This window comes from Mycetomoellerius zeteki, unplaced genomic scaffold (genome assembly GCF_001594055.1).
Source record: "Mycetomoellerius zeteki isolate Tzet28-1 unplaced genomic scaffold, Tzet1.0 scaffold79, whole genome shotgun sequence".
Taxonomy (NCBI): Eukaryota; Metazoa; Arthropoda; class Insecta; order Hymenoptera; family Formicidae; genus Mycetomoellerius; species Mycetomoellerius zeteki.
This window is the reverse complement of record NW_017257819.1, coordinates 59,318-85,812: the sequence shown is the minus strand read 5'-3', so window position 1 is coordinate 85,812 and position 26,495 is coordinate 59,318. Positions and strand designations below refer to the sequence as shown.

The following is a 26,495-nucleotide window of genomic DNA, read 5'->3' as shown; positions in this document are numbered from 1 at the left end:
TCTCTCACGGTAACTTCCTCGCATCGTCTCCTCCCCCACGCATGTAATAATGTAAAACTATTCGCGCCGCTATACGTAAACTTTCGTAAGTGCGCCCTGAGCTTGCTCCTCGTCCTCTTCCTCCACCTACTTCTGCATCACCTCCTCGCAAAATAGCTCCTTCGGTATATCACTTTGCGAACATCGCGGCAGATACGCTCCTCGCGAAGAAACGTGCTTAACGTCGGAAAACATTGTGAACGTAGCATTTTATATTCTGTCAGTATGTGCAAAGCGTTCGATAATAGAATCTAGAAGGGATAAAATAATGTGAACACAACACTAAATAATCGGAAATGCTGCATACTTAATTTATTAATACAAGGTTGGCCCGCCAAATTTGCTTTTAATGCAGATTCTACGTGAAAAGAACAAGTTTGCTGAAGTATCTAAAAATTTAACTGAATACAGATTTTAAAATAATTTTATTGCACCGTCAAAATTATTAAATAAGACGATCAAACTAGTTGCTATGATGTCGAAACTTTTTGTAACATTGCTTACTATGGTTGGGCATCCTACGTAATAATTTTGATGGTTCGACAAAATTATTTTCAGACCTGTCTCTAAATTGCTAAAAAAAATCTAAATTTTTAGATATTTTAGCAAAACCTTTTTATTCTTTTTGTGTATCCTTATTGGAATAGAGTCATACAGTGCTTGAATAATCACTAATGGAATATTATATTATTCTTTTAGCTAAACGTCTTTCAGTTGCTTATACAAGTAATCTTGCAGGAGGAAATTTACTTCTGATTTATTTTCCAGAGAGATGTTCTCAGTTTTTTTAAAACTTCAATATTTTTCTTGGCCAAAGCAATCGCCTGATTTGAGTATCATTCTCAGTTTTTTAAAACTTCAATATTTTTCTTGGCCAAAGCAATCGCCTGATTTGAGTATCATCGAATTATTGAGCAGTTTTAAAGAACAGAGTGAGAAGATTTCTTTTTCCAATGTCTTTTAAGTAAACAAAAGATGTTTTGCTGGAAAAATGACATTTGCACTATATTTATTCAAAATTTGTATTCTATTCCAATAAAAATAAACAATATTGACTACCTTTATCTGTATTAATTAATATGAAACAAGTAATGTATTCTCTGCACATATATTAAATGTGTTTACATTATTTTTTGTCCTTCATTAAATGCATTCTTTTCGTTAGATGCGCGTTCCTTTATTTTGTCTACTTCTTGTAATATTGCACGTTTGACGAGCAGATCGTTATATTGCTGCTACATGCAAAGAACGATTTTGTTAAAGTATCTAAAAATTTGGCTAAATACAGATCTAAAAATGAATTTTTTTTTTAACCATCAGAATAATCGTAAAACGCTCAAATGTAATCAAAGTAATATTGCAAACAGTTTTGATATTGAAGGAACCACATTTAGTCCTATATATAGTTATTTTGCTAATCTAACAAAATTATTTTCAGATCTGTATTTATATCTAACTTTTTTGATCCTTTAGCAAAATCATTTTTTCCGAAGAAAAAATACCGAAGAAACCGAAATGACTAAAATTTAATCACGCATTTTACTTTTTCGTGATTCTTTGAGCTCGAGAGTGTTAATCATTAAAGAAAGCTCGAAGAAACACTGTAGTTACTCTCAGATTAAACGGATTTGTTTGCATAAGACATAACGTATATGTGATTCCAATTGAAATCACTGGTCCAGGAAGGGTTAAGCGGATTACCAAGCGACGTGATATTATTGTACTATCAAATTGTACGCCTTGATTTAATCCGTTCATATTACCGACGGTGTAATGCCGAAAAGTCACGTTAATAAAATTATTATTACTTCATCATTAAATCTAATCTGCTAACAATATGAAGTTCTTTAAGTAGTTGAAATAAGAATTCGTTACGTAACTCTGAAAGAAAATGGAAAATAACTGATCCGAAGTGAAAGGGGAGAAGAAAGACGTAGGATGGCTCTTGATAAATTTTAAATCTAAATTATAGCGATTTAAAATGACGCCACGTAAATCGGTGATGCAAAATCGTTTTCGGCAAGGTCGAAGCGTGAAAGCCGCAAATATAGAATCCGGGTATCGTTATAACTCCCATATTAAATGTGTAAATAAATTAATTCGACCGAATTGAATAACTGATTATAAATTAATAGCATGTAATGAGCGAATCGTAGCGACGCAATCCCTATGCCATTTGGAACGACGGGCGGTTATGTGATACCAACAACAACAGCATTAAATAATTAATACGGCCGCTAAACAGCAATCATTATCTCGTACATTACGCAGGGATCCGTGAAACTGTCCGAAAATAATTATTGCAATACCAGCGGATTAAAAATAAGAAAAGCAAGCGTTGCAGATATCGCGGTAGAGAGATAATTGAAGTAATGCAATGTACGTAATTAGTGGTAATATCAATTTAAAAAATAAAATCGTGCCTCTCTCTCTTTCTCTCTTTCATCAACATTCTCGCGATATTCCTTTATCGGATTTTAATATTTACTGAACAATATAAATACGGCTCATAATGAGATAGAAGTAAAATACGTAAGTCGGGTAGTAACGGCAAGTTTGTTTAGGAATACAGAATTAAGACCGTTAAAGTTTGCAAGCTGATCTACTTTTAGATTGAGAACGAGACAGGAGGGTAAGGCGACTTCATTATAAGTACGATGTAAGCATCACAAGAGATTCTCATTATCGAGTAAGAAAATGGAGCTGGCCGCGATTGAATTTGTACTGATTATTGATTTATATCGACTCTGCTTTATACCGCGTCGCTGCCCTCCTCGAGCGCTGGTCTGTACAGACAAGTTTTAATTGAAAGTTGATTAAGACTGCGCTGCACCGTAAGTTACAGTCTTAACTTAACTTGCGGTCCCGAGATCGTAACTGAATCTCTTTATTCGGGCCAATTGCCGATTGCCAAGTTTAATCTTCGAAGATAGCACTTTTAAATCGTAGATGAAAAGACAATTTAATCCTAATTGATTTCACGGTTTATCGTATTTCTATAAATAAACGAGACATTATTAGGAAGATTTTTAATATAAGAAATAAACTTCAAGTCAAAAGATTGGAAACACTTTAAAAAAAATTGATATTTTTGGGTTAACATTTATACTTATTCACTCACTATAAGTGACAAATATTCTTAGCAACGTGTTTAGAACTACACTGAGAAAAAAATTGTTCATTTGACTAAATTAATTTAGTTGTCTTTATTTCTTTCGTTGGAGAATGCATGTACATGATAATTTTTTTTCTCAGTATAATAACTGTTATTGGATCTGAAGAATTATTGTTAAAAAATATATTATAGATATTTGAGTAAAATAATTTAAAAAATGTCAATTTTAAAAAGTGTTTCCGAAACTTTCGACCTGGAGTGCATGCAAAAATACACGAAAAGAATGATTTTGTTGAAGTATTTAAAAATTTATCTGTAGATACAGGTCTGGAAATAATTTTATTTGAATCATCAAAATAATTATGTAGGACACTCAAACTGGTTGCTAGAATGTTAAAACTTTGTCAGTAACGCTTAAGCGTTCTACATAATTATTTTAATGGTCCAAAAAATTTTTTTCAGATTTGTATCTAGCTAAAATTTTTAGATACGTCAGAGCAGAATCGTTCCGTGTATATTTTAAAAGAAAGTAAATGCAGATATGGAACGTTGTTGAGAGTTTTCGAAAAATTAATATTATTTTCATGCTGTATCGGTGACAGCCAATCACAAAGGGCTTTTTGTGCTAGTCTCCCCTATTCTCTCGATCCTATAAGAACCATAAATGCATGCCACGGTGTCCGGAAACGGAACCTTTCGACCTATTCACTAGGACAAAATCACGTCCTGTTGCCCTTTCTTTTGGAGGGGTATAAAAACGCCACTATTTCATTGAAACGAGGGTATCTTCATGCGACGCGTACGAACACACAATCACGGCATAATATTTCATGATTATCCGATGTAATTATTTCATTATAATTTTATACCATAACTATCCACAATTATTTTATTACAAAGAAATTATTCTATTATATGTTAATGTAATATGTTAACATAATAAAATTATTCTATTATTCTATTATATATAATTCACACAAATGTTTCATTTTTGTTATTCACAATTGTAATTCTGATAATGCACAAATTGTTTTTGTTCCCGATGATTTCGTCGCAAAAGGGACGAAGGGTTCTCGTTTTTCGGAAGCTGCAGGCGGTGAGAGACGCTGAAAAGGGTAGCTAATTCAAAATTGCGCTTGTAAGTGCGGAACCACTTGATCTGATAGCACTCTCTTCTTCCGCTCGTCTCTCTCTCTCTCTCTCTCGTCTCTCCTGACACACCACGGCGCAGGTCGACTCTATTTGACTTTTCGCTCCACTCGATTCCACCGCATTGCACACGCCCTTCTCGACGTGTACACTCGAGAGAACATTCCCCGTTCCCCAATCTCTCTTTCTGTCGCCCTTTTTACAAAAAGGGGAGAGAAGCGACCCGTGTTTATATCCTTCACTCGCGCGTTCTCGCCGTTCTCGTTGCCTCATTCCCTCGGTCTCTTTCTGTCTCTCTTCTTCTGCCTTTCTGTCTCCATTTACAGAGCGACCGGCGGTTTTCGGTTTATTTCCCGCTTATCCATTCAACATTTGATTTATTCCGTCTATCGCGCACCGCACTGCGGGTGGTACGCTTCGATTATCACACTGCGGACCGTAGTCCGATTGTGGAAAGAAACGTACCGGCAGTGCAGTTTGATGAGATTAAGTCTGGATGCAAATAGCCACAATGAAGTGATTATAGTTAGACAGTTACATTCTAAAAAATGTGGGTATGAATTTAACACCAGGCGATATCTATATATAATAATTTTCACCGTGTTAATATTAACAGCAACATCGTGTGGATCTAACATCATGGATTTTAAAATAATGTGGATAAATAAATCCACACTATGATGTAATATAAACACTAGGGATTCTAAATTTCATTCACCATGTTAGTGTTAATGTTAATATTAACACGTTGAAAATTATATGGACATTGTATGGTATTATAAATTCACACTCATATTTTTTAGAATGTACGATTTTAATATTTCCTCTGATATTGCTAGACATTTTTCACGTATTCTGCCCAGGTGTTCGAAAAACATTTCTATAATTATTGAAATAAAGAGAGAAGAGTATAAATTAGGTACTCTTGCATTTAATTCGTCATCTTGCTTTATATATCAATGTCATACAATAAATAAAAGATTATACTATCATTATTATAAAATTATCATAAAACTATCATCAAACAAGTATCTCCACGATTCTTTATTCTTTTAAATAACAGATAAACAGAGAGATAACGGAGATTTCATCTGGTTTACTTTGTGTATTATATAAAACAGTGATGTAATTGATAAAACTGAAAATAAGAAGAGAAGAATATTACAATACGACGAGACAAATATCTCCATGATTAGATTCTTTTAGGAAATAGAAGTTTTACTTTATTTTGTATTATATGTATAAACTATAAAACAACAACGTAATTGATAATCCGGCGAAAAAAACAACACCCGAGCCAATCCTCGGATGAAAATCGGAGCCGTCTCCTCGTCGACGGAATACATTAACGTGATGCCGAATCGGGCGAGCTCCGAGACGAAGAAACAGCATCGACGGTGTGATTGAATTAATCTGTCAATTTGCCAATTACACGGATGAGTTTGTTTGGTGGCTGCGGCACGCGGGCGCGTCTCCGTTCATCGATCGCGAGTGGATAGGCGGTTGGTTGAATTTGTGTTCGCCGCGCGTGTGCGTGAAATCGCACGGCGTGCGACGCACGTGCGTGCACACGCGTGCATCACCGTCCTGCGTGCGTATGTACGTGCATGCGGGCGTGAGTGCGTGCGCGTGCACTCGCGCGCCACACAAGTTAACCACGTGGCTCGGTGCACAGATTCAACGAGCTCAATTGGCGCACCGAACGCAGAAGAGAACGAGGAGGAGGAAGAGGAGGATCGTATTGATTCTCTGGTTACGCAGACTCGCGACAGAGCTACGACGAGCCTGACTTCTCTGCCTCGAGCAAGAATCCCATCGGCCTCCACGAGATGCTGCGCGCGAAAAATAAAGCTTCCACAATCGCTCCTACTGCAGGGTACTGCGAGCAGATGCGGGGGAGAGAGCAAACGTCGAATTCTCCAATATTCTTCGATATCGAGTCAGAAAGATATCTGATTTTACATCTTTCTGTAAATTACGTTCGTCCAGATAAAAACCGTTACAACGCTAATCTTTTTCCTTTCAGGAACACAGTTTGATCTCACATCTTTCTGTAAATTACCTTAGTCTAGATAAAAATTGTTATTACGTTAACTTTTATCCTTAGAAAAACATGAATATTTGTATTTGCGATCGCCTTATATACACATATATATAATTTATATTTATATCGCAAAAACTATATTTAAGTTACCGATTTTTGCGAGCGAGTGTGAGATACCAAAAGCCCCAAGATACCGCGGATCATCGCCACCCTATTGTAGGTCATTGCACGCAAGCACGCGGCGTTATTGCGTTTGCCGCGGCAAAGTTATATCAAGCCAAAGTTAGGTTTGTTCCGAGAAGAGGTACCGTCGGTCTCGCGCGCGTCTGCGATGGAAAGAGACCGCGAGAGCGGATAGACTCCTAGGCGGTGTAATATCACTCGATGCGCGAACGGGGACGAGGGAGGACAAGGAGGTGGAGGAGGTGGAGGGCCCGAAGCCGCGGGCTGCGAGAGGGAATAGGGGATGCGCAGTCGAGGGTTTCGTTTCCGAGCCCGGCTCCGAGCCCCGAGGGCACCATTTCCAGCGGAACCGAGAGCGCGCGCGAACCGGGACGCGGGGATCCCCGGATCCCGCCGCTATTTCAATTGCTTCCCTGTTTGATATGCGCCAATTTCGTCCAATATGTCACGCCCCTTAGACGACTCGATTCACCCGTACTCTCTGTGCGCCGCGCCGGCGAGCTTGCGGTCGCCGTCTTTCTCTCTCATCCGGTGTGAGTAAAATACGAGACATCTTGGAACATCTCGGTTTAAATGCAATTGTGGTAAAATTAAATATCAAATTATATTCATTGTCAGACTATGTAAACTATTACATATACATATTAAAAAAAAATTTTTTTTCTTAACTTCAAGTTGATAAAATCTGTAACAATTATTAATGCTGGGTCTGTAAGATTCACTTAATTTATGTTAATTAAAATTCACTATTAATTTCAAGAAATCAAATAACAATTCGTATAAAAAAGAATAAATGTTATATATATAATCATAAATAATTTTAATAACAATAGTTCAAATTTGAAAATGTATAACATAAAAAGAATTGAATCGTTTGACATTTTTGACAAAGAGATTATAATGGAGTGAGTCCCAGAGACTTATCGTCAGCTTTGAAGGATTAATTTCTATTTCTTTCCGATATAATTCGCTGTTTTTTAATTATTTTTATACTCATAAATTCTACTTTTTAAAATGCTACATCCTTTTCTTTTTTTTTTTTTCATCTTTAATTGTTTGTTTTTTGTACTGATGTGGTTATATCCATACTTATGGTATCTCCGGCCGGCTGTACGCGAGGGAATCCCCGGCGTGTGGGATGATCGCGGGTGGTCACGTGCTGCCGAGTGACCATTCGCTCTCTGCCTCGATGATACTCGTCGCGTCGTCACGTTTGAGGTCCATTTATATTATTTATCGCCCGGCTTTTCCGCGCGGGAAAGATCCGGAGAAAGGCGTCGACGAGATGTCCGGCACGTGTTTACTCAACACTCTCTAACGCAAACGGATGGCTACAGGGTGACTACTGATCCGATTGCATCCTGGGCGTTTGAGTTAAATTATTAATCTCACGCTTGATGATTGTATTTTTACTATTTAGATCTCCCTTTATTAATGCAACCTTAAGTTTTTTAAGATTGACGTACATTAATTCTACATATATAAAATTTGTATAATAATCACTTTTACGGGCCATGTTTCGATGCACACTACCCAGTACTAAAAAACTATAGTATATTCTCTAAATTTTTTGGATCCCACTTCAAGAGAGTCAAAATACCTATTAAAAAAAGAGTGAAAATATTTGCACTTTTGAATAAGAATAGCAGATTTTCACTTCTTTTTTGGAGTGAGATTTCACTCTTTCGGAATTAGATTCACTTCAAGAAATTTAGAAAGCACGCAACATACAATACAATTTTCAATACTGGCAGTACAGTAATGTTACTTTGAAAGATTGTAATATTTCATAAAACGTTGCTGTAATATTGTAACAATATTCCTATGTCAGCTAAAATAAAATATTGCTATATTACTGCGATATTTCATGCTGTAGAGGTCAGGTTTGCCATTAGATCGTTAAAAAGAAAGAAATCAGGTAATTGTAAACAAGTAAGCATTTGCCGATACATTCACTAATAGTCTTCATGAATCATGCATCAGATATACCATTGTCGTGCATACATTATTCAACAGAATCGAGCGACTCCTCGCTATATTTCTGTGAGATTCATTTTTACAAATCTGTGGCGCACGAGATAGTACGTGGAATTATCGTTCGTTCAACCGTCCGTGCAATCGTGCACGTGTGTATTTCTCGTACTTGTATCTTCCCACACAGCACACTTTATCCTAGGGATGTTCAACGAACGTCATTTTGGGATAATCTTGTAATATCCGTTGATGTTATCAATTATCCAACGGATGTCCATGGATCCAACGGATCCAGAGGATGTCCGCATGTGTGAGATCTCACGGACGTCTTACAATTAGACGACATCCGTGGGATATTCAAGGAACTCCATGAGATATCACAAGTATATATGCGTGTGTGTATATATGTGGTTGTTATCTAAAATAAAAGGAAAATATTTTAAGATATCATATTATGGAAGCGAAAAATATGTTATTATCCCATTATTATACATAATGAAATAAAAGATTAATTTGAAATAATATATAATCATATCTTTATAATTTATATATTCTTAGGCTGCGTTCGGAAACTTTATCCGAATGCCTCTGTGTATAGTTCACCCAACTATGATATTCTTTACTTCTAATCTTTTAGTTCTGATACTCTTTAATTGCAAACCTTTGCTGTACTCTGGGCATCCTTAGGACATTTCTTGGAAAACTGTGTCGTGTGGTGGAAGGATTTGAATATGGTAGGATATCATAAGATATTTTATTAATATCCTATGATATTTTCTTTATGATCGCCGAATGGGATCGCTTTGTCAATATGGGACAATTTGGGATATCCTCAGGATAAAGTGTATGGGTTATAATACACCACTGCGGATTTGGCGTTTGTCCCAGCCACGTTGCAGTCAATTCGTATCGGAGAGGTGATAAAGTTGCGCGGAGGGAACTGACAACGAGCGTGTTACGCCATTTGAGGACCATCCTGCGTCCGCATCGCGGTCGAGTTGCCAAATTCGCGACTCGCTTACAACTTTGCCGCATAGCGTATAAACCTCGTTCCGAGTAATCTCATCTCCCGCGAACTTCCCCGAGACTGGTAAAGATCGTTATGCAGTAAACATTTTTCTGCATCTTCCATGAGCGTACCGAAATTTACGTCGTTATTTTTATCTTTCTCTCACAATTCTGTGAATCTTTACCAAGGTTACCAGGATGCGTACGACTGATGCCGTTATAGAATATGAACCATTACTATATCTAAAATGCTGAAAAATCTTTAAAAATAACATCTTTATTTGGAAAAAAAATAGTTTTTCTAATTTTGTTTAGATTATATTAAATTGTTTTTTGACTCGTAGTTTCTTGTCGCTTTATTATTTAAATTTGCATTATATTTATTTTAATACGCAAAAAATATTTTGCTGATCCAGCTAGAATTACAGCTGTTTTTTGTATCTGATCGAAAAATTGTGTATGTTACACATAGAATTTATAATACTATCTAAATTTAAATTCTATCTGTCATCTATATGATTAGATGCAATACATATCCAATATCGCGATAATTGTTAAAAATTTATCTATTTTAGCTATTCTTTGTACTTAGATAATTTTCGCTGTAACTGCAATATAACTTTTTTGAGTGTATATTTCTTTTTGAGTGTACATTAACCTTCATTTGCATTTTTCTTGCCGTAAAATATGGCACTGTTTCAACGTTATTATAATGGCTTCTCCTGTAAATGTTAACGTATTCAATATATTTTGTAAGAATTTTCACGATAGTACCGTCTAAATTTTACGAGTTTCACGTGGATTGTCGTTGATGCTTTGTGTCTGTATTTGCGCCAAATTAACGACGATTTTGCTGAAACAGGGAAAAAACAATTTTGTTGAAGTATCTAAAAATTTAGCTGGATACAGATCTGCAAAAATAATTATGTCGGATTATCAAAGTAATTATGTAGGTCGAAGTATAATGAGCAATGCTGCAAAAAAATATTTGATATTCTAGCAACCAGCTTGAGCGTTCTACATAATTATTTTTATGATTTAACAAAATTATTTTCAGATCTCTTCAAGCTAAATTTTTAGAATTTAGCAAAAATTTCCTTCCGCGAAAATATTACGTTTAATCCTATGCCAAATCACGGGCATTGCGGTGACGACACACCGAACGATCATAGCCACCTCCGGAGGCGGCGGAATGGATCCGGTCGTGAGGTGCGGCGCGGCGTACGCGCGGGATTAGATAGGGTAAAGAGAGGAAGCTCGTAAAGAAAGAGTGCGAGAGGGGTGGAAGCAGTCAGTCAGGTAGAGAAGAAGCCGGGAACGTGCCGGGAATGTATGTGAGATCCCCGTTACTCGGCTGGACGGCCGTAGAGAGCCCGAGCTCTTCGCTCCTTCCTGTACCCCCGTCCGCCCCCTCTTTCGCCCTTATACCGTAGTCACGGACTGTGTGCAACTCGCCCGGGCTCGCTCCTTCTGTATTATTGCCCGACCGTAAATTTCGCCCGGAAAGCGATTTAGCGAGGAAGCGGTAAGGATAAATCTTGAAAAAGTCGAAAAGCGTAAAACAGGAGCCGCCGTCGCCCGCAGCCGCCGGAGGCTGTAAGGGGTAAACGGGGAGAAACGGGAGAAAAGCAAGGGGGACGAAAAGAGGAGCCTCCTTACCCCGATGTATACCGGAGTAAAACCCCCGCGATCCTTGCTCTCTTCTCACCTACCTCCCGCCCCTCGCCTGCACCACTGCAATCGCTCCGTTCTTCCCGCGGTTCCCTCTCTTTCCCCCCTTCGTTCGTTCTGCGCCACTGTGCCCCCGCATCTCCTTTTTCTCTCGGTCGTTTTCTGCCCCCGTGCACCTCAGGAAAGGATGAAAAGGAGGCGTGTCCGCGCGCGCGAAAAGCGCGTGTGTGCTTTTCTCATCCGTAAGCGCTCCTCCGCATTACGCTCTCTCTTTATATCTCTTTCTCTCTCTTTCTTTTTTTTTCTTTCTAGTCTGTCGCCTCTCTCCTCCCCGTTCCAGAGAAAATTCACTTTCATTACGAGAATATGTGCGATATTCTCGTTTACATACGTTTAATACGTGGTCCGTCAACGAGAGAATTTCGATTCGTGGCTCGGCCCAGCTTTCATGATTTTACTTCTGATCATCGGACTCGCGATTGAATCAAGATGACGCGTCCCAGCATTCCATACTCTTTATTATCATTATTCATCTACACGGAAAGAACGGTTTTGCTAAAGTATCTAAAAAATTTAGTTAGATAGAATTATTAAAAATGACTTTGTTTGGACCGTCGAAATAATTATGTAAGACGCTCAAACTAGTTGTTAAAAACTTTTTGCAGCACTGTCGTCAACGTTTAAGCATTCTATATACATAATTATTTTAATGGTCCAACAAAATTATTTCCAAATCTGTATCTACACTAGGAAAAATGTTTTGTTCTATATGTAAACCAAAATTTTGCTATGGCAATAAAAATTTGGTTGAAATATACTGAATAAAAATTTTTTGTTAAAATATTATTATGTATACCAAACTATAATTATTTTACAAACTAAATTCTTTAGTTGGTATAAACAAATATTTTTGTTATTTACAAAGCAGAAAAATTATTTCACAAAAGCAAAAAAATTTTTCTTATATAAACAAAATATTTGGTTGCTGTTAAAAAATACCTCAACTAAACAGTTAGGTATACTGAAGGCATAAAATTTTTTTTCCTAAGACCTATTTTTTTAGCTGAACTTCTTGCATGGTTTATCTTCTCTTTTTTTTCTCTCTCACGTGCAAGAACTTTAGCTAAAAAGAATATACTTCTAGTGTTCCATAGCTAAATTTTTAGATACTTCAATAAAATTATTCTTTTCGTGTACTGATCCTCCGACTCGATCGAAGAATTCGTTTACAGATATATTATATTTTCTTTAGTCGCTCACACGTTGTATCATATAACCATCATAATCAATATTATTAGATCTCGTGTTGAAGTAGTCAATTAAGACGATGTATAATTCGCGTCTCGATAGAATTCGAGATAGAATTCCATTTATAATTTTATGCATCGTGTGATGCAAAAAACATGTGAATAATCAGAATTATTAAATTTATAACTATAATGCCTAATTTTTATAAATATAAAAGACGCATCAAATACGAGCAGGGTGTAAATACTCGTGATTGGTCAACTATATCATGGTAGAATGAATTATACCTGGTATAATGAAAATTGAAAATCTATAAACGCTGTGAATAAAGTCATATCTATAAATTAGATTAAAGTAAACAAACCTTATCCATACATAAATGTCCTAAATTATAACTTAACCTACGTATTCGATATCGTAGATATTTCTTGTAATACAAGAATTTTTTCTATGATTGTATTTGGAATCTGACACATAAAATTATAAATGGAATTCCATTTCGAATTCTATCGTGTAAAGTGGGTTTTAGTGACTAGGCAATTAGATGCCACTCTAAAAAGGGATCATCAAAATTCAATGAAAAAGTAACGAAAATTGAAACAACTCGTTACTTTTTGAGTAGGATAACGATAACAACCTTTTAAAATCAGTAATAACTAATAAACGGTAACGAATTACTTTTCAGAAAAAAAAAACGATAACGAGTTATTTTTCTAAACTAACTTTTCCAACTCTGGAGATCCTTATACCTCGATTGCCGAACAATTTCGGCGCGGAATAACTGCGGAACGCTCGCGGCGCGATCGAAAAACAGCGGTCGGTGGGAAGCAGCAACGGATTGCGGGAGTCACTGGCGGCGGAATGCCGTTGGCGGTAAGTGAAAATTGCGGGCACTTTGATCCTCGCGAAACGACGGGTCCTCTCTTTCGCGTATTTTCTCTCTCTCTCTCTCCCTCGTTCTTTTTTTCCTTCTTTTTTGTCCCCGCGCGCAGCTTAATGCGATTTGCAAATTCGCGGCTCGACCATCGCGGTATCGTCGGCCCGACCGGCCAGCCGTCCGAATGAATAAATGATACGCGCCGATTCGGCCTATTGCGGCATTATCCGTCGTCGAATTCGCTCCTGACGCGGCCAATTATTCATGTTCGCGTGGCGCCACTGCGATTAAAGGTCAATTTCGATCCCGACGTTCATGAGAGCGCGCGCGCGCGCGAACGCGCGATGCAGAAGACTTCTCGTAAACATTCCTTCCATTAAATCCGCCGGATTCGCGAACGCGACGCCGGCCGCCATGATTCATGATTGTAATCAGATCTTTCTTCCTTTCCATTCGTCTTTCGTATACTGTGTCAACAATTCGTTGGTTTACGCGTATTAGATTGCGGTTAATCGAATTCGATCGTGATCAATATCTTAGATGATGTTGGCGGTGAATCTAATCGCGTACAAATAATACGCGTTATAGATTGCGTGTTAAATCGGTTACCAACAAGTACCAATAAATGTATGTATGTTCGTTATATTCATACGAAATATATATACTGTTTATTATATTTTTACTGGAACCGAAAGGAAAAATTTGGTATAATAATTTTGCGGATGAGAGAGATAGAGAAAAAGAAAGATAGAATAGAAGTGCTTTAATTGAAAGAAAATCATTAAATAAGGGAATAAAGATTTATTTAACTTTCATAACTTTGCATGAATAATAATTGTTCTTTTAGCTAATAATAATCTCTCTCAATAAACTTATTACTTTACTGTCACAGCTAACATTCAAATAGTTTAAGAACGCAAACAGTGACAGAAATATATCTCTAATTCACGTAAAATTAATATACAATTTACTTTTAATACACAATAATCTGTATATACAAGTTTCTCTAAAATCAATAAAATTTCTCTTAAATGACTTGATTAAAAAAAGTGATGCAAAAGATAAAAAGTAAACAGAAAGATATACACAATTTTTCTGATCGAATAAAAATATATTAATACATTAATAAACGAAATTCTTGTAATTCGATAAGAAACAAAAATTTACATCGACAGACGCGTTACACACTTAAACGAGAAGGTAACGAATTATTTTTTTCGTCGAGAAGGTAAAAAAAAACTTACATTCTCGAGACAGATAGAATTGTTTTTTTCGCGCCGCGAGAGAGATCGGCTAAAATAAAGACGAGCGATCAAGCTGAATTGACATTGATATCGAAAGGTGAATCACGCACATAGAGAATGTACGATCCGGCCGGCCTCGCGAGCGTCCTCATCCTCCGTTTATCGCGGGCATACATATATGCGCGTCTAGAGGAAGTCACCGCACCGTGCACGGCGTAGAATAAACGGTCAGTGACGCGCGGTAATGGCCGACATCCTAATCCTGGCCCCCTACAGCTTTAATGCCATACACTCCGCAATGATAATGCCGTGTGTGCTTTTTGTCATTACCAGTACGAGCCGTCCTATCCCGTAATGAGCGCCGCCGACCGCCAGCGCTCCTTGGATAGCGCGCTGGAAATTGCGAAAAGAGTCTCCTCTTTACGTCTCGTCGTCTTAAAATTTATTTCACGCAGCTTTACATAAACTCGGGATAGAATTCCACTTTCTAATTCGACGCGTCTCTTCTCTCCCGCCGCGCGAAAGACCGCTTTTCTCTGTAATGAAAATATTAGACAAGCAAAGTGTCTTTTATCATTACGATCATCTTGTCCTTTGTCCCTCTAATTACAGACGTTGATAAAGTTTCCTTAATTCTATATTACTTGCGTGATTTTTTTTTTAACATATAAATTATTTATGCGAAGTTTCTGACATCCCGATATTACATAAAAAATTATCTAGTTAGATATAGATTAGAAAAAAAACTTTGTTGGACTATCGAAATAATTATGTATAAGGAAACTCAAACATAATGAGCAATTGATGATTGGCTGCAAAAAATGTTAATATTCTATCAATTAGCTTGCGCTGTCGCCGTGCGACCTACATAATTATTTCAATAGTTGAACAAAATTATTTTCAAATTCAACCAAAATTTTAGATACTTTAGCAAAATCGTTCTTTCTAAAAATCTGATTACGGAGTTTATTAAAATCTATGAAAAAACCGGAAAAAAAACGCCATGGATATTTATCGATCAGTCGCTCGAAGAGCTCCACGTCGGGAAAAAATGTGCGGGTAGCCAGCGAGCGGTTATAACACGCATTTTGTCATCGCAAGAAGTGACGTCACAGGTCCTGACCCCCCTCATTCTCCCTTCTCCCTCGTTATATCGGAACGTCTGCGGGTTTGAGAGGAAGAAAATGGCAGAGGAAAGAAGGAGGAGAAGAGGAAAAAGAACGAGGAGAGCGTTATATACCCGCAGCTGCCGCCCCGTGGGCTTCCAACACAATAATATCTAATTAATTTATTAATGAGGTTAACTTGGCGGGATTGGACGGCAGACAGCGCAAGCAGCGCGGCGAGCTCTCTTGGAGCAGTTTAGCGTTATAACGTCTTCTCCTCTGCCTCGACTCCTCGTCGGCGGAATGAATTAAGCTTAATCGGAGCGAAAGTGTCGGGCGCGTGTGCGAGCCTCCTCGAACAGGGCTGCATGGCCCTTCACCCTTCTCTCAACTCTCACGTCCTAGGCTAACAATTCCGTATCGTGCCGCTTAAGGCCGCTTATCGCGAATAAAAGCGACGTATAATCTCGCTGACAATAGATCTGTCTTTTATATCTGAACTAGTACACACTCTTTACGCTTAAGACCGCAGCGCAGACTTTTGCATAACGCATAAAAGAATCAACCGATCAAAGTTCCTCTTTTCCGTGAAATGGAAGGAAAGAAACGGTTTTGATTGGTTGAGTCTCTTATTCACTATGCGTTATACAAAAATCTATGCTGCGGCTTTAAAAGTAAGATTATTAGTAAATATGAATAGGTTTTTTTTATCGCTGCATTGAATTGCACTAGAACTTTCCTTTTTGCTTCTGATCATACACTTCACTTTACTTTAAATACAAAGAGTGTATACTAAATTCAGTTATAATAATAACAAACATTTGACAAAAGCGAGAAGGATAATTCTAGCGCAGTCCAGTGCAGCAAAAAAAATAATAGTAAGCCCCGTTATTTCAGAATTTCTTGTGCAATCACGTGGAATTTAGTACTAGGACGAATCAAGTCTGGACCTTGTCAGATCAGCTTTAAATATGAAGGCGCATATCTAAAGTAGGCGTTATAGATGGTATACCTAATTTATATTATCTAACACCGGATGTGTTTATCTTTTATCCCTATCATTTTTTTCCTTTGATATTTTTTTTTTTATCAACGATATCGTAGATAGTGCGGTCCAACGAAGCGGGGCACGGACCAAGAATCGTTCCGCGTTAAATTTCGACCGGGGCTTCTCCAACGAACGGCAAGCTCCGGCAGTCCGTAGACAGCTGCCGCGCGGAGTCCCCGGAGGGATTCGCAACGACGGCTGACGAAAACGAGCTCGGACAGCCGCCCTTACACCCATCATCATCGTCGGCCTCTTTTTCTTCGTCCATCCACCTCTTCTCTCTCTCTCTCTCGCTCTCGCTCTACCTTCATTCCTCTCTTTGCCTCCCTTACGGTTCGCAAAACCGTTCCCCGCTATTCCTGCCTCTCCGCTCAGCGGCAGTCCCACGCAGTTATTACGTGACCATAAAGAGCAGTCGCTTTTCCGAGGACGATATCGTATTGCGCTTGTCGCGTCAAATTCCGAGATCGCACTTGATTCCGGAAGTAACCCAGAAAGGGAGAGAGAGAGAGAGAGAGAGAGGGAGTGGGACAGAGAAAATCCGGGACATGTCGGAATGGCGGGACTGAAAGTCGCCGATAAAACGAAGGAGAGAGAATTATGCTCGGCCGAGTAGCGACGAACGGAAGTTGATATTTCATTTAGACGGATTTAAAGAGTTACACAGCATAGTGATATAAGTCAGTTTCTCTTCATTCTGACGTTTAAACGTTTACCAGAAAGAGAAGGAAAAAAGTTGTAAGTATACAATGCAATTATACAAGACTTGTTTTCTGCGAAAACTGATTCACGTCACTTTGCCGTCCAATCTTTCTAATCATTTAATATAGTGAGGAAAGTGCAGTCTCTCATTGATTGAATGAGGAATATCGATACTGATTCAACCTTTATTGAATAAAACTATTATCTTTATGTTTAAAAAAATCAATTTCAAATGGGCCAAAAAATGTATTGTTTGAAAATAATGCGATATAAATGAAACATTCTGTAATATATTTGTATACAGTTTATACAAAATCTTTACATTACAATGATGTTTCAATTAGTAACTAAAATTGTAATTAATTTCGTTTGATAAGAATTATTTATACGAGTATGTCATATTCATTTCCATATACGAGATTGCTATATTAATTACTAATTCGTGTGAAATAACTGATAGTAAAATAACTAATTTCAATATATCGCTCTCTTATTTTAAAAGTGATACAACTAAGAAAACGTGATTTTCGAGTTATTATTACGAATAAGTATAAAGTAAATATTACCCTATCACACACACACACACACACACAATCAACAAAAGCGAATTAACTCAACTTCATAAAAAATTATCAAAATTATCAAAAAGGATGGTTTTAAAAAATCGTCACAACTTATATAAAAATTGATTTTTTAAAAGTAGTAAAACAAAAATGAGACATGTAAGCATATTAAAAACATATTCTTTTTGCCGATATTATTTGATTAGTTAATAATTTATTCTGTCGAATAAATTATTGAAAAACAGTCTCCCTTTTTCTGAAAACCTTAATTTTTTTAGGAAATAGGAAATAATGGCCATCACAGTCAAAGCTGAATCTTTTAATGCTTAAATAATTTAATGTCAATTTGTATATAATATATATGTACAAACATATATATCATATTTGTAGCCATTTGAATTGCGCGCCGAAATTTTATCGGACTTAATAATGCATCTAAACTACTGAAATAATTACACAATTAAATTTTGATCTCAATAGGCATCTATTAAAAAGATCTTGATATTCTGGAAATTTGTAAATAAATTTGTTTATTTGCGAAAAATACCATTACGGTCGTTATGGTCATTATTTCCTATTTATTAAGCTTTTAAATGTACGATCCAATAAGATTCTTATTGTTTAATTTTTTTTAATTATCACTTTTGAAGTAAAGGAGAGATATGTTGAAAAAAAGAGATAATTTCGAACGAATCTCAGGTTTTAATAAAATTAGACATTTTAACTACATGTTGTACGCCAATCACGCCTTGTATACATTATGTAAAAAAAGATAATAACTCATAGAATTAAATATGTGTAAGCTGATAGTTGATAACTGATAGCTGATAGTACATAGTAGCATCGATGATGCGCGTCTAGAATAGACACGCGGTCACCTGAACGTGCCGCAAATTCTAATCCTATTAGGGTAAAGTCTAGTTCGAACCTAAAACGGAATTATCGGCTACCCGGGTCTAATACCGTAATTGCCATATATATCCCTAGATTATAATGTGATCGCTGACAAGTTTCCGCCATGATAATTTAAGCGAGTAATTCTCAACAGATATATGTGGAGTCTTAAACTTAACAATGCAGGCTTTAAATGGAGATAGAATTGTATCACAGTAGCCAACTATAGCTATCATTTGAGACCCATATGAAGTATCCTACGTCTCTTTTTACAGTCAAAACTAATGTACAGCAATACACTGAACGCTGCCAACTTCTATTTATCTCGCAATGTCTATATAAAAATCGACTTGAATCCTTTGCCAAATGGCAAAGTAATCTGTTTAACAGTGTATAACTTCGATATACATTATTTATAGCGTTTCACTGCATTTGCATATTTTTTAATAACTTACGACGTTTCAGTACTTGAATAATCTCTATAAAGTCACGAAAAAGACAACTGAATCAAAATAATTTTTTTCCTTCGTTCACAGAATGAAATGTAGTTATTACTACTATTGATCCTCTTTTTTATCGTTTTTAATTTCGAATATCCTGGTAGTCTTCGTACTCTACCTCGATACATGATTACACACGTACATTAATCGCATCGCAAATTATTTATGGAAAATAGAACGGGGAACAAATCGCACCAATTTTCTACTCAAAGCTTTATTACGTCACGTACTAGTTCGCATACGGCACTTAATAGTTAATTTTAAAATAATTCGATGATAGCCGAAAGTTATTTTTAACATAATTTTCTGACTCATGCGACAGTCGAATGCGATGTAAGTCCCGCGCAAACGCGCGCGATATAAAATAGCGTAGTATATAAATAATATTGGATAAATAAATCTTTTTACAAAGAGCTTTTCAACATATAAAAATAAAAATACATAAAACAGAACGAATAATACTAATTTCATAAATGCAATGAAAAATGAGATGTGAATTAAGGAAGCATTGCAATATTAAGCAAAGAGCAAAGAACAAAAGAAATATATCGATATCACATTTGTCTTCATTATTTAACGACATAAATGCACTTATGCATTTATGGCACTCATTACATTCATCCGCTCTACCCTAGCAGGCCACTTAAATGTGACAGGACAATTCCGATCGACTTTGAAACAGCGATCGAATTTAAACCTCTGGCGCATTAATAATTTCGCAGCACGATTATCGTTAAGGCGTTAGTTACATGTAAAATGTAACCGCGCGTGCAGCGAGTGTGTGAACCAAAATGAACAAGATGCATTTAATAATTGAGCTATTTAATTTAGCTCACGATTTATGGAAAATAATTAATGTTATCCGGAATAAAGGTTGTTCTCATGTTTTAAAAATATATTTCCCCCTTAGAATTTAAATTGCATTTTTCATGTACCAATTTGATAAGTTCCTATATCTTTGTTTTCAGTTAGGAAAGTATTTTAATTATTAGAATTATTTCTATTCTGTGTAATTTAATATTAATAATAAGAAGAAAAAAATTGAAATGATTAACGGAGAAAAATGGCATCATCGGTAGTTTTAGTGTTAATTGATATTGTTCATTGCAAAAACTTCGCTGAATATAATCCCATGCGGATAAGTACGTATATTGTTTCAAAAGCCGGACGTCCGAAATGCGTTAGTTACAGATAAAACAATGCTCTTGCTTGTAATCATGCTACTATTATTCAATTGTTTCAATCTCTTCGTTATCTGTCAGCCTGACAAAATGAATAATTTAATAAATATATATAACAGCGCTCGTGTTTCATTCATTTATTCAGAATATTCGTGAGATAGATTTAGTATATCTAGCATGACAGCTGAATTCGTACACATATAACAATGAGCCAAAGGGCTATTATTTTATTGTATAATTGCAAGATCAAATATTCATATTGTAAGACACATTTTCATTAAAAAATCGTAACTATAAACTCAACAACCGTAATAAATACACGCAAAAGTTATTAATAATCACTTTCGTAAACATCGCAATCGAAATTATTTTGTATTTTTCGATGAAAAATGAATAATTTAATCATGATTATAAATCGATTAAAAATATATATGTATATTACTGCAATAGTAATAACATGAAATACAAAAGTTATTGTTAAAACCTATCGTATAATTATAAGATCGAATACTTAGGATTAAGAAAACATTTTTTAAAAATTGTTAAAAAATCATGGGCTAAAAGTTCATCGATCGTAAAAAATACGTTCGGGCAAAAACATAATTATTACAATATAAAAATTAATAATCATTTTTTCGCAAACATCGCGATCGACATTATTCGCCGATGGAAAAAATCGTCGAACAAGTAATCATAAGTGGAAAATCGATGTATAAATAATAAATAAGCGAAGAAGAGAAGGCTTTATTCGATCAAAGTGTACGAATATCGGTGCCTAATAATATTTATCATAACATTAATAATAATTATCAAATAAAAATATAGATATATTATGGCATTATTAATCACATTAACCCTATATCACTCGCGTGAGATGTTTCTAACATTCCATGCAACATTACATCTTAATTTTTTGTTCTCTTTGATGATTTAAAATTAAATAAAGATTGATAATATTCTACAGCCCTTTTAAATAAAGATAGATGCAAAATTTTTTCGAATTGTCAAACAATTTGCGCTAAATATAATAATGTATATAAATAGCATTCATACATTTGACAAATTTATGAGACTAAGATGTTCTGGATATCTCACGCAAATAATAAAAAGTTAATTATAAATACAATAATAAACGATTTATTAGGACCATATAATGTGAACATACAATAACTAAGAAATAATGCCTATATCGGTCAAAACTGGATCTTGACCGCTTTAAATAATTTAAATAATCTGTGAATTTACGTACCACAATTGTAATCTTTCGAATTGCGCGCCGAATTGGTTTTTCGAACTAAGAAACGCAACTGAGAGAGAGCTACTATAGTAATCATCAATTACTTAATTAATAGTAATATCACAAATTAAATTGACGAGCAATGTAATAATTTGATGCTCAATTGGTGTTATTTTAATAAATCGTTTATTATTATTTATACACGCTGCCTGAAAAATGCGTATATTCCTACATATTCGGTTATTGTGAAGAATATTACTAAGACCTCGGTGATCTAATGGTTTAAGACGCTCGCACGGAATGCTAAAAATTCGGGTTTTGCTAAAACTTCCGGCCGAGATAATTTTCGCAATAAATAAATTTATTTACAGATTTCCAGCATACTAAGATCTCTTTGATGGGTGCCTATTGAGCATCAAATTATTAAATTGCTCGTCAATTTAATTTGTGTCAATTTAATTGTAATATTACTATAACATAGTTCAGTTGCGTTTCTATAAAAACGTACTTATAAGTACGAAAAATTAATTCGGCGCGCAATTCGAAAGACTACAAATGTGGTATGTAAATTTATGTAAAATTATTCAAAGTACTCGAGATCCAGCTTCGCGACCGATATAGGCATTATTTCTTAATTAATTATAAGTGCAGTAATTTCTTTGATTGACTTCTTGCTCATTCAGGCTCAGTTTTACAACTCACGGTTAACGCTCAATCGAGGTTCAACTTATTTCTCATCTCTTTCCAATTCTAGCATTAGAAAGAGATGAAGAATAAGTTAAACCTCGGTTAAGAGTTAACCATGAGTCGTGAAACTGGGCTTCAAACACATTTCGAAGGGTTCAAGCCAGTTTGGTTAAAAAACTGAGGGATTTTTCCCCCGATATCCCCAATCAAAACAAGAAGCTTACCTTGACCAGGGGCGGACTGTGCGCAGGAGGATGATAGTGCCCCGGCGATGGGCTCGCGGGTGGCCCCGCGCCCCCGGGCGAAATGGCACTGCCTCCGGGGGTGAGAATCCTGGACTCGTAGCTGAACAACACCTTCCCGATCTCTTCCGCACCTCCGCGAACCCCCTCTCCCCGCGGTTATCAGCCGGTCGACGGACGCTCTGGAAAGTGCCCGTTTCCGATCTCCAATCGATACGCCGATCCCGCCACTTCCCGCCACACTTTCCCGACCTCGTGTCGTTGTTTCCGACTTTGTTGTCCTTAACCCCGCATGCGTGTTTTCGCAAATCTCGCTACGGGTCGGTACGACTCGCGGGAGATCGCTCCGCGATGTATCTTCCGTGTATCGCGGTGTCAAATCACTGTTCCGCGTTTGACGTTAGGAAACGCAACAATTCGGAAAATACATTCGATGTGCTCTCGCAAAGACGAATTTGACGTTCTACTACTGACGTTACTACTGACAATACGATCACAAGAGTCTCAATCTTGATGGATTCTTGTAAGTTCCGAGCGACGAAACGAGGCAAGACGTCGGACTTCTGCTGGGAGTGACAATCGAGATTCCGTTTCTGTCATGTGGGGACTTGACTATCACACGCGAAATGGAACTTGATGAGAGGGTCACGATATTCTTGCGAGCGACATTGACGGCGAAAGAAAATTATTAGTGTGTCAGTAGGTCAAAACGAAGCGTATCGTAGGGATTCCGATAAACGGCGCGAAGAAACACTCGTAGAAACTGGATGCGTTTCCCGTCTGTTCGAATAACACTTTCGCGTAAGAGGGGAACGGTTGAATTCCTACGTGTTTTTAAGACGTGGATTTCTGCGGGATCCTCTTCAGAGCAACAGCTCAACGGATATTCACGCAACCAAAGTGAAATCCAAGCTCAAATTCTGATGCATCGGTCGAATCGAGTAGAATAGTAGTTAGCTTCTTTTTCTTCTGTCTCTTTTTCCCACTTTCTACAGAAAGGTCAAAGTACCACAAGTCAATTTTTTTGAGTTCAAGGCAGAAGCCTCCACGAGGCCAAGGAGGCAAGATAATCAGCTTCACGTGGTGTTTGATCTTGTCGTTTCTCTTGGATGGACACGCGATGAGCACTGCTACAGGGGACTTCTTTTCTCTCTCTCTCTCTCTCTTTTCTTTCTCTCTTTACCTGCTTCGAATACCGTCACACCAACCGCAAGGCGACAGAATCTCCAAACTGATAGTGCGTCGCGTGACGACGACGTGTCGCGGCCGCGGTGGAGTCGCGGACGACCGACGTTCCGTCGCGGGCCGCACGACGGGAAGCGTGCACGACGATAGGCGGAACCACGCGTGCGCCGAGCACGCGGCGAGGCGTGGTTTACGCACGTCGTGCACCGCTTCCCGTCTCTTTTCATCCGCGCGCTTGCCCTCCGCACCCTCACCGCCGTCGTCGCCTCGCGCGGCCGGCTCGACGCTCCCCGACGATCATCTATCCGCGAACGGCGCGACGCCGGTGCCCTCCGTGTGCCGCCACGTGGTTTTATTGGCCAAATAACGCGTACGACAAACATCCCTACTTTCATCCCTCTCGCCCTCCAGCCCTCCCTGCCACCCCAGCCCGTCCTCCCGCGAGCAGAATCTCTTGTCACCTGCCGGTGTGTCGTAACAACTCTCTTTCTCCCTCCTCCCCGCCCTTCTCTCTCTCTCTCTCACTCGCTCTCACCCTTTTCTCTCACCCCACGCCCTTTCGCGGCTGCACGTAGGCACTTTGCACGAGAAGAGCGGCGATAGTCGTCATGGTGTAAATCGCGTTTATCCCAACCTGTCCTCTTTCCTCCTCGCGAGTCCATGGCGATCCTTTGCAGAACGCGTTAGCCGGTCCTCGTCCTTCGCGCGCGTCACGAGTCCCTCGCGAACGTTGCCACCCTTGAGTCCATTTTTTTTAAACATGATTTTAAACACAATTGAGCACGGATTTAGAATCATAACAATTAGATTCTATAAGCATAATCCTTCATAAGACATAAATAGTTACGGAAAATAATGCGAGAATAATAACAATCTAGAATTTTAATACCTGGGTGTCATGACACACACCTGGTAAAAGGTCTGTTCTTTTTAGCTAAAGTTCTTGCACGGTTCATCTTTTTTTCCTTTTCTCTCTACGTTCGAGAGAAAAAGAGAAAAGATAAACCGTGCAAGAGAAATTCAGCTAAAAAGAACAGGCCTAAGGTTTAAGGCACAAAACCTAACAACACCGAGTGTGGGAATAACTTCAAAAATTCTTTAAATCAAAGATAATATTGATGTAATTTTTCACTGAATTTTCCTACGGGTTTACAAAAGTGAAAATACGAAAGAAATGGATTTTGAGATGTTAATACAATTTTTATTCAGGGATGTTGCTTTAGAATATCGAGGGAAAATTAAAATTTATCGATTAAAAAATAGCTCGCAAATCCGTGTAGCCACTGTCTGATTATACGCGATTCACTTTATGCAGGCTACGCACAGAGTAATTTTGGTTTACATTGCCCATACAAAGTGTATCCTTTCTACAGCTTGATATCGTCTTCCTCTGTTCCATATGTCTTCGTCGATTTTTATGTCAGTATTTTTGTTATGTAATATCTTTTTTTGATAGCTTATCTCAAGTCTTCTACTACTACTACTACTACTATGAAAGAAAAGTGTTGGTATTTGTGATTATAGGTAATTGCATCGTAAAATTAAAATTATGATTAGGATTTTTACAGTTATTATTGCTATAATGTTAATAATAATTATTATGTTTATAATTCCATCAAAAAATATACATATATATAGATGACACCAAAATGGTAATTATAAATTATAGTTAAATTATAATTGCAACCATTTTTTTATCTCAGTATAAGGTTCAGAAAAAGAACATAGAAATAGCAATTACATGTACTATGTACTATGTAATATAGTAATTATGATAATAATGACAATAAACATTATATCTAATAATTATTCATGATAATCATTTTAATCATATAATAATCATTTATTTTTATATAAAACTGATATAGTTGTTATCTATAGCACCACTGAATTTCTTTCTCTTAGTACATATTCAATAATTCGTGAAAATTATGAAATTGTCGTAGGAACTTATATATACTTATAATAAATATGTTACTTGCTCTTTCATAATAAAATGTTGCTATCATTCGAATTGAGAAATTTATAAAAAATATTTGACCGTTTCTTGACGTTTCTTTTTAATTCATTCCATTTTTATTTCACGCCCTACGCAGCGTAATTTTAAGTACAGTTTTAAAGAATGATTAATTACTCCAGTTGTCTTAAAAATTACAAAAATGGCTGTTTAAAAATAAATTCAACGCTAATGGAGAATTACGATGAATTTTCCCGTCATGGACAGCGGAGCGATCTTTTTTTTTTTGAAAGAAGTAAATAAATAATGATATAATACAAAATAAAATAAAATAATAAATGTGTATGCATTCAGATCAAAACGATCTGTATAATTGCAACAGATTAAAATTAATTGAAAATATCGAAATATCTCTCATCAAAATATTCGTAGGTATTATAAATGTGCACTGAGAGAAAAATTTCTGATATTTGTGACTATAATTACATGCTATCGTAATTATGATTATTACTACCACAATGTTAGAAATAACAGGGATTGGAAAGTTAGTTTTTTAAAATAACTAATTATCATTACTCGTTACCGAATCAAAAAAGTAACTATACTTGTAGTTACTGATTTTCAAAAATAACGTGTTACCG

At 36.8% G+C, this 26,495-nt stretch overlaps 1 protein-coding gene across 1 annotated transcript in view; it reads right to left on the bottom strand.

Moving 5' to 3' along the window:
• The window catches only part of Drgx (Dorsal root ganglia homeobox), a 51,469-nt gene extending 28,622 nt beyond the window's left edge, over positions 1-22,847 (bottom strand). The window contains exon 1 of the mRNA XM_018458838.1: positions 22,695-22,847. The gene's annotated coding sequence lies outside the window, so the exon portion shown is untranslated. The remainder of the gene's footprint in view (positions 1-22,694) is intronic.
• Between the last annotated feature and the right edge of the window lie 3,648 nt (positions 22,848-26,495).